Below are 10868 nucleotides of genomic sequence, written 5' to 3'. Positions count from 1 at the left end.
TACTTCATTCGTTTTCGTGTAAGCCCAGCATAAGATCTAAACTTATTGTTATACTTGTATGTCTTCATAAGCCTATCATTATCATAAGGTCGTCAATCCTAAGACTGGTTGGACAAGCACCTCCACTCTTTCCTATCCTGAGCTAATCCTAGTATTTCCCTAAAACTAGAACATCCCACATCCTATCTATTTGCGAACAGTAATCTAATCTAGGTCTACCTCTACTCCTCTTAACTCTTATTTCGGCCTCTAATATTCTCTTACCAGACATTCATGCCTGAGAAGGTGTCCTACCAACCTATCTCGTCTATTTTTTATTGACTTCCATAGAGTCCTCTATTCTCCTACTCTTTCTAATACGTCTTAATTTCTAACCCTCTCTATCCACAGTATCCTCATCATTCGCCTGTAACACCACATTTTGATTGCATCTAAACCTTTTCTTTTCCGCAGCACCTACTGTCCATGTTTCGCACCCGTCCAGGGCCGCACTTCAAACATACACCTTTAACAACCTTTTTCGAATTTCTAAATTATTTCTAAATTCGCGAGCATAGAAGTGACTTCTTTTTATTGAGAGCGACTCGACTCTGCGTTATCCTCTGCTATTTCCCTACTACTCCTTCCGTCCTGACTTCCTATATACCTAAAATCAACCACAGAGAATTTTACTAAATATCTAAAAAGATGCTTTCGTTTCCTAAATTTGTAAATAGAAATTATTAGAAACAGGTCTTTCGGGAGAAAGGAGTAATTGTTATAAGCATAAGTTTTTTATTGGGTATGCATTGTAGGGATAGATGTGCAAGGGCAAAGGATTAGTATGCTTAGATTCGCAGATGATATAGCAGTATTAGCATTTAGCAAGGAGGACCTAGAGATAGCTTTAAATAAAATGGAAGGGGTACTGACAGATGAGTACTGTATAAAAATAAATAAAAGTAAAACTAAAATACTGATATGCAAGAGAAGAAAAAGTAGGAAATGCGAAGTTTAGCTCAGGATAGGAAAGAGTGGAGGTACGTGTCCAACCAGGCTTAGGTCTGATGACCTTATGATGATGATGATGATGCATTGTAGTAGCCGAATTACCGTGTTCATATTATGTAATTTATAATAGTAGCGATATTTCTTAAAAAAGGGTAAAGGGGGTCATCAATTAAAATGAATCTGTACTCAAAACCTAAAAATGTTCGCAATAAATTTTTAATACGTATTCAAACTTCAATTATATCCGACTAATAAATTCCGGGGCATTTCCGTTGCCAATGCTAAAATTATGCACATCCATTAAAAAATAGTTGACCTGACTTCGAATATTAACTTCAAGGTTACATTAAAGGTCACCAATTAATTTCCTCATTGAAAAGCGTACAACGTTAGTCAAAATGAAAACCAAGAATGACATATTTCGTGTTGTTTTTGCAATAATTCTTTTAAAGCAGCATTTCCATAATGTAATTTTTAAAAATTAGGGCACTTTTGTTTCTTGGATATACCCCCTTACTTTGCGCTTCTAATTGGTACCGTAAAGTTCAATCATGTGCCTGATGACGTTCTAAAAGTGAAATACAGTGTAAACTCTTTATAACGTCACTCGATTTAACGACAAACTCCTTAAAACGTCGAAATTGCTTGACTTTGGTTGGTTTAGATTGTTTTCTATACAATATTACACTCTATATAGCGTCACGCTCACTCTATTTAACGACAACAATGCGGCATTATACATCATTAAGCAGTACTTTCTAAGTTGCCGAAATAGATAAGAACTGCAGCTGTGTACGTTGTTGAAGAAGACGATCCTGTCTCTCCACCAAGCATCAAAAAAGCACTTGATGCAGCAAAACTATTAAAAAAATACTTTTTGTATAATCAAGTTGATCCAGCAGTATCTCAAGATATGATGAAGATACGTAACGAAATACAATTAAAATATTAGAGCAGCAAAAAACATCAGACGAAGATAACAGGCTATACGCAATGTATGAATAATAATGTTCGTGTGCAAAATGTGTACTATATTGGTAAATGCATATTATTATTGAGTAGTAAAATATTATCTTTTATTTCTCTCCATTTAACGACCACTCTTTATAACGCCGAAAAATGTTCAGTCCCTTAAGTGTCGTTATATAGAGTTTACACTGTATACTATGAACAATGCAAACAACAATTAAAAACGAACCGAAATAACAAAAATCTGAAAACAGGAAGAAGACAACTATGGAGCTAATATCACCATTAAGTGCTAGAAAATTAAATTTACTAAAATCAAATGAGCCTTTGAAGATTGTATATGAAGAAATCGTCCATTAAATTAGTTTCAAGAGTTTTGTCCGAGAAACAAAAGGTAGCACTGACACATCCTGCCTACAACTTATCTTTTTCTTCTTAAGGTTAAAAATAAACTTGAAACGATCAATTTTAGCTTATTTACAGAGCAGCGTAAATAGCTTCGATGAGATCCAAGGTTCTACTAGTATCTCAATTAAGAAGTTCCAGAAAGAATCGTTGAAGGACGAAGGATATTTTGTAATATTTTTACGCAATATAACAACTTTGCGGTAAATTATATTTTCTGAATGCAGTCCTAAAGCATTGAACAAACCCTGCATCTATATGCGTTTTCAGATTGGTTGAAACTACAAACATAACAGCCAAAACTTCATAAAAATAAAATGGTGGTGAAGTTGTCTCAAATCAAACCTCTACGTGGACAACAATGGACGAACTACTTTACCGCATCAACTTGCAACGTATGTACTATTTTCTAGGAACACAGCTAAACCCTCTAACTCGTTCTTTTTCCCATGACAAACTCAGTTACTTTACATGAAAGTGACTCCTTGAGTGTTTTTAACGTTGGAACGTCCAAGTGGCTTTCCGAAAGTATAAAATGTTTCAAAATTGCTTGCTGACGGGACATGTGTGTCTAATTAGTATTATGTAATACTTATATGTGGTCCTCTAAAGTGAACTGAAGCGGAAGCTAATGATTCTTTGAAAAATTGTATCTGTATAATGTGCAAATCTCAGTTCTCTAACTTATGTTCGAACAGGAAGCACGTGTTACTGTACGAATTCGCAGTGGTCATAGGCTCAGCTATATTGTCAACGGAATTCTACCAAAAAGCACAATGTGAACTTTTTATTTTAATATTTAATAAACTATTCTATTATGTTTCCTTTATTTGTATGATTATTGCTCCGAAAATGAGAATGTGTCGATTTTAATTTTCTTATGAAATACGATAGTTTTTTACAACGATATTAGAGATTAATTTTAGTTTTTCTTGCTTGTTTTTCACTAAAACTATAGTTTGTTGTTTCTTAAAAGTATGTTGATTTTTTATTTATTTAAATATATGCATATTTTGCATGCAACAATATAATCGTTTTCTTATTAAAAAGAAACCGTGCTTTAAAAATCATAAGCATTTAATTGAGGTAGACCCTTGTACTGTCGGAAAATCCTTGGGTTTTGCTTGAATGTCAGAAGTCGGTAAAAGTTCTTTTAGCAGGGCAGTTGCCGAGTCCAGCTGTCCTTCTGGAAGTTACTTCCGGCAGGGTAAATAGGTGGACGTTCAATTTTTAAGATTCCCTTGCAAAGTAGTAAAGTTATAAAATTGATCAGTTTATTAAATTATTTATTATGAATTTGTTTATTGCGTTTCGTTAGTGTTCGAAATGTGGTGCTACTACTGCTGGGCAAAAATATCGTTATATCGATAGTAATCGATGTATCGATAACCATAACAGCAATTGATAACTATCGACAATAATTTATAATTTGCCTACAAGAGGTGTTGCGTATAACTCCAGTTAGTGCTGGGCAAAAATATCAATATATTGATAATAATAATAGCAACTGATAACTATCGATAACTATCAATTATCGATAGTTATCAATATATCAATATTGACTAGGTGTTACAGGTGAATGATGGGGATACCGTGAATATAGAGAAGGTTAACAAGGAGGAGGCATTAGAAAGAACAGGAGAACAAAGATATCCTCATGGAATTCAATAAGTAATAGACGAGGCAAGTTGGTTGTTGATAGAACACCTTCTCAGAAATGTAGGAGAGACATATTAGAACTAGAAACATTTAAGGATGTGGGATATTCGAGTTTGAGGGAAATGCGAAGATTATTAGCTCAAGGCGTCCAATTAGTCTTAAGACTGACGACCTTATAATGATGAATCAGGAATGGGTACCCAAAAAAATTGTAGCACACATTTAAATCGACTATTTAATTTTGTTCATTTCACATACAATAATCTTTCCGTTCGCTAATTTTAATTATTGTGGAAAAGATATAAATAGCATCATTTAATAGGAATTGAGCGTAATGTGCAGCCCTATAATTCACGCCAGCAGCTCCAGCGTAAGACCAATATGAATTATCAGCTTCGAGCTCAAGGTGAAGTTGTTTAACCCGGCTCCATGCTGAAACCCACTTTGAAATACGTCTTCAATTAGGTAAGTTATTTTTCAATTGCATCTGCATAAAGTCTTACAAATTGGACTCGATCCTTGCAATCCATACACACATATTTACACATTTGCACACTTGCATAGCTAAACACAATTCTGTTTTGTTGTTATATGTATCTCAGCAAGTATAAGTAGTCGTTTGTTCTGGTTAACTAACTAGATAAACGGACAATATTAATGAGACTATCATTAAATACTCGTTATTGTAATTATGCTAATTGAAAATTATTCGCAGAAAATTTTCTCAATAGGTTAATTATTATACCGATTATATAATGTACAATACAATACTTTATTTGTGCTTACGCTTTTCCAAAAATAGATACTTTCTCACGTGCTTAAAATCTACTCGTTTAATCACGTATAGTTAGCTAAATCAACGAGGCTCTTTTGCATCGAAAATGACCATTTCCATTTCGACACAACATTATTTTTGGTAAAATAGTAAAAAAATATACTGTAAGAAATAATTCTAAGTTTATTTGCTTCGGATTACAATAATTTTAGTCACTGATTGTTCTTGTCCTTTTTCACACACACCATCACCTTGCCAAGCTAGATTAGTAATTAGTAATTCCCCTGGTAATTTTTCCCGCAACAAGGACCTCGTCATCCTTCGTATTTTCTCGTGTGCCCCTTATCGGCATCAACGTTTGGCTATTGTTTTTTCCACGGGATGCTTGTGTCAGTTATTGGGCTTGGCAAGGTGATGGTGTGTGTGAAAAAGGACAAGAACAATCAGTGACTAAAATTATTGTAATCCGAAGCAAATAAACTTAGAATTATTTCTTACAATACTGATTCTGAATTTCGTTTTCCACAGTCTGAGATGTTTCATTTCTTAATTTAACAATTGGAGAATTTTTTTTTACGAAATACCTCATCCCCAGCTAGTTTTTTGATAGCTAAATGCTTTTGTTTATTAACAAATCAAATCAAAATCAAAAAAATTCTTTTACATTAAATATCTTGGGAATAAAAACACATAGAAGCTTGAAATATTCAGGAATTGCTGCTTATAACAATATTTGAAGGTGATTAAATTTTAGAAAGATCAGTTATTAACTTTACAAATAATAAGCGATCGAATTTTTTTCCCCTTAATTGCAAAATGCGTCATTTTTTCTTTTGTAAATATTTTTCCTAGTACTGAAACTAAGCTAGAAAATTCAAAAACATATTTAAATATAATATCCTGTTGGAAACATCTATTTGAACCGATTTTATCTGCCTCATATTATGGGTTTCTCAACGCAGGACCCTACAAAGCACTCCAACGTACTCTTTATAATGAAAATAATTAAAACACTTTGCTTTTATCACTTGTGCCCCTTACAAGATTCAGGGTATCCCTATTAGAACCCTGTAAGGTGGGCCTGTCCAAATCCGAGTATTGTACAAATATTTGATTCGATCCTGATCAATCTATTTTAAGACGTAATAGGGCAGCTGGGATGCTCAGTCCTATTTGAAACCCCGGTTTACTTATTTTCTACTTGGGTTCATATCTTTCTGTACATGATTTTCATTCAGGAGTGGCCAAGTTAGATTCTTTTACCGTCATTTTATTTTGGTATCAAATTTGGCAATTCTTGCCTAACAAATCAATTATTAGTGTAGAAAACGAGCCTCATTATTATAATAAGATCATCAGTCTAAAGATTCAGCAGCCTTCATATCTCTTTAACGAATTACAAACAATAATCTAATTTAGGTCTATCTCTACTCCTCCTAACTCCCCTGTTTCTGCTTCTAATATGTCTCTAACTAGTAGTCCCTCATGTCTAAAAAGACGTCCTACCAACTTATCTCGCCCATTTCTTATGGACTTCCGTAGTGCCCTCTGTCTATCTTCTCTTTTTAATATATCCTCTTTTCCAGTCGCGATATTGTTAACATCTCGTATAACACCATATCTCAAACGCTTCTAACTTTTTTCTTTTCGTGGCGCCCACTGTCCACGTTTCCCACCCGTTTAGGAGCCATAATCAAAACTAGAGATGCACCGGGTGGCGATTTTGCCCTAGTAACCGGCTATTCGGTTTTTGTTTTCGTTCTGACGAGCTTTTGATTAAAAACCACCTTCATTAACGTCCTAAATAGCATTAAACCCCTTTCAAAAAGTAGCTTAAACTCTAAACCAATGAAATTTTCATCTTTGATTGTTTGTTTGTTGTATTTTCATTTTCATTGACAGGATTGAGTTGAAACTTAATGTCTGCAAGGTGACAAAATCATACTAATAAATTATCCATCGTTAATCAAAACCTGATATACTAACAAGCAACAAAGATTATTCGGTCATATTGATGTTGTTTACAGGAAAAAGTAAACAAAAGAACTGTATATAATTATTATTATCAATAAATAATACAAATTAGGACAAACGACTTATTCTAATACAATCTTAATTACCAATTTTATTTTCATTAAGCAGTTTTTTGTTATACTCATTAAATTATTATTATTTTCTGTTTCTTTTTTCCTTTTTTTCTGGTAAAATTTCCCGGCACCTAAAATTACGGGTTTTTGAGAAATTTTATAGTTTCACTTTTATTTTTTTTTATGAATAGAGATCCCTTAAGAAAGTTGTACATGGGTTTGAATTGTCCAAGATCCGCCACTAGACTCAAGCAATTTTAATTTATATGATGTAAAAGCGCGGTATAGTATCCTGACGTGTTTTTACGAAAATGTGTATCTGGGACATCGAAGGAAATTATTCATAATTTCGGCTCCCTTTTAACAATTTTTCAAATTTGGACACGCAAAATTTCACTCTTTACAGTAGTTCCACCAGAGATAAACCTAATAAAGTGATGAAATCAATGCACTTTCCGTCGAGTTCCCGACTCATAAAACCTCGCGGGTGGACCCATTTTGTACTTATATTTCTTGTATTTCAAAATTGAAAATATGGCATTGTTTAGAAATATTGTAGCTTATCTTTTATTTACAAATACATGTATGAATGTAAATAAACTATTATTTTATAAATTGATAAAATAACTACTTTTAGATTTCTTTCCTCAACGGTTTTATTTAAACTTTACATGAGCATTATCAAATACATACAAGTTTGGGCTTATATGTAAACTTAACAAAACAATTACGTATATGTATAATGAAAATTTCCATTATGTACCGTAATACTGAAGATTGTCCAACAGTTTAATAATATTCTAATAATCAATACATAAAGTAAGTAAGTCATTCCTGTAAAGTGTCATCAAAATCGATTCAACCTCTTTGAAGATTAGCCCATACAAAGAAACAGACATACAGATAAAAATACAATAAAGTAGCATGCGTTATACACTTTTTTATTGTTTTAATTATTGATATTTTTTATCTAATCTTTACTGTGTGCCCTTAATTTAATCACTAATGTACAAGATGTTTCTGAAATAAGTAGCAACCATTCAGGAATTGATAGTGATGATAATTAAGTACAGGTCCGAAAAAAATAATAAAAATTAATATGAAACAATGCTTTGTATGAGTACTATCAGTATTCTCATTCCTACGTGCTTTTATAGATTTGAAAATGCGCCATAAAAAACTGACAACGTGACGTCATGCGCTGACTTGAACGAATTTTTAACTTGCACGTATCACACTTTCTAGAGTTTTAGCTTAGGGCCGACAACGCCACACTTCCAACGTTTCTAATAAGTTTTTCTATTTCACCGCGACCACCATCAAGTTTAATGATGAGCAAAATTGATCTTGGTCCAAGAGCAAGACTATCTTTATACTAACAAGACCACTATTGAGACCGAAGGAACAAGACCAAGACTAAAACCAAGGCCAAATATGCATGATCAAGACCAAATACGCAAGACTAAACGAAAAATTACTAGTTTCGATGGATTTATGAGTTAAACTATTTGAAGTAACTTATGCTTTATTGGAACAAAACATTTTTAGTAATTGAAATATTGAGTTTGCTTCACAAGATTTTAACACTGTATTTAAAAAAAAAGGAAACTTTACCACTGTTTGAAAGAAGAAATCTACAATAATGTCCTTGTAGTAAGTGTCCTTGGTCCTATGTCTGGATAACACATGGTTGAAATATAGAGACAAACTATTTTTTTTTGATATTTTTTACTCCTTTTAAGTACAATTTACACATTAGAAGAAGGGTAAGTCTCGAGTTTTCATATCTCCTACAACTATCCACAATATTTTCTTAAAAGTCATGACAATCTCCCAGGTATAACAGAAATTTTAGCATTTATAACAATTCTTGTGTCGGTAAATAGAAAAATTTGTGGTTAAAAGGATTATTAAAAACAAAACGTAAGTATCAGATTAAATGAGCAAGACCAAGACTTAATTCGCAAGACGAAGACCATGACCGATACTATATCAGCAAGACCAAAACCAAAACCAAAACGAAAAATATTTGAGGAAGATCAAGACCAAGACAGAATAAGTAAGACCAAGACCAATACAAAGACTGGGACAATCTTGATCTTGGTCTTGCTTTGCTCGTCACTACTATGTTTCACGCCTGTACAGAGGCGTGCTCCAAACATACACTTTAGACAATCTTTTTCGGATTTCTAAATTTCTTTTTGATACACTATCCTCTCTTAGATATGTGTTGTTCATCCTAACTTCATGACTTATATCTGACTTTGCAGATATCGAAAACCAGTGATTTCTTCTAGTCTTTCGTCTCTGATTTTTTTATTCGTATTGCTATTTCATGCGTAGTCACCTCTCCTAGCATAGTGGTCAGAGCATTGGTGTGTAAAGCCAAAGGTCCCGGGTTCGATTCTCGGCGAGGGTGTGACAACAGAAATACATTTTCCCTGTATTTATTTAAGGTAGTTTATAGTGGGAAAAAATTAAAATGAATTTTCATGTTAATATATTGGATATTATTATTATGTATTAAAGTCCGATGGTACACTGCCGAGTCGTATAATGAACTTCCTGAGAAAAGGAGTATACATTAAAAATAAAATAAATTTTATGTCTCCTGAAATTTTTAATTTTTTTATTTATCTTTCGTTCTCTTCTGAACAGTTCTCATCGTCAGGTAAACTTAAGTTGACCCGGCTAGTGTTCGGCAGGTAACAAGTAGGCAGGTATCGGGCATCTCTTTTATTTGCTTTTCACGAGCCTGATGACTTGATCTGTCCGAATATATATGCATGCTACGAAAGGCAATGTTGCCTGTTTGTCATTCCACGATTAATCTACCGTGTAAGTTACAAAGTTCTGAGCAGATTACGGAATTAAGTAGACAAATCGTGTTTAGAATTTTATCTTTGGAAAGTTATTCAATCAAAAGCGCACGTACACGATTTCATATTCATTAATAATGCAATATTATCATCTACTTTTTTATTTAATTAAAGAGAAATAAAAAGTTTTTGATGATAAGTTTTAACCTGAACTACACAGAAGATACGATTCTAATCAAAAAGGTTGTATAAAACAAACACTTGATCAGTATATGTATAAACAAATTACATTTGAAGGCAGACAATTATCAAAGTTTTTGAATACCTATATTTAGTGAAAAAGTAATCAACTGTTCTTTTATAATTTTTTCGATTAAACAGAAATGTAATTAGTAAGTGTTATCTAATTTTCAAACACCTTGAAACAATCAGATTTTACAAAATTAGACATTGGTAAAGGACACGCGCATATATGTATATACCTGTATACATTAAGATAAAACTTTCGATGAAACAAGAACAATAAAATGACCTTTGAATAATTACTTAGTAATTGTTTCTTCATAACAGAGAAAAAAGTAAGAAGGGAAAATTATGTATTGTAGCTAAACATAATGTCATGCATGCAGTGTGTAAATTTGAAGTAACTTTTCAATACACTTAACAATTATTTCACCACATTGTGGTTTCCTTGGAAGTTATGCATTTAATGTTTAAATAATTTAATAATTTTTATATTAATTAATCGATTATTATTTCTGTGAAGTGTAATANCCGTGCTTTAAAAATCATAAGCATTTAATTGAGGTAGACCCTTGTACTGTCGGAAAATCCTTGGGTTTTGCTTGAATGTCAGAAGTCGGTAAAAGTTCTTTTAGCAGGGCAGTTGCCGAGTCCAGCTGTCCTTCTGGAAGTTACTTCCGGCAGGGTAAATAGGTGGACGTTCAATTTTTAAGATTCCCTTGCAAAGTAGTAAAGTTATAAAATTGATCAGTTTATTAAATTATTTATTATGAATTTGTTTATTGCGTTTCGTTAGTGTTCGAAATGTGGTGCTACTACTGCTGGGCAAAAATATCGTTATATCGATAGTAATCGATGTATCGATAACCATAACAGTAATTGATAACTATCGACAATAATTTATAATTTGCCTACAAGAGG

Source organism: Agrilus planipennis, unplaced genomic scaffold (assembly GCF_000699045.2).
Source record: "Agrilus planipennis isolate EAB-ADULT unplaced genomic scaffold, Apla_2.0 scaffold363, whole genome shotgun sequence".
Taxonomy (NCBI): Eukaryota; Metazoa; Arthropoda; class Insecta; order Coleoptera; family Buprestidae; genus Agrilus; species Agrilus planipennis.
Note: the sequence above shows the minus strand (reverse complement) of the source record.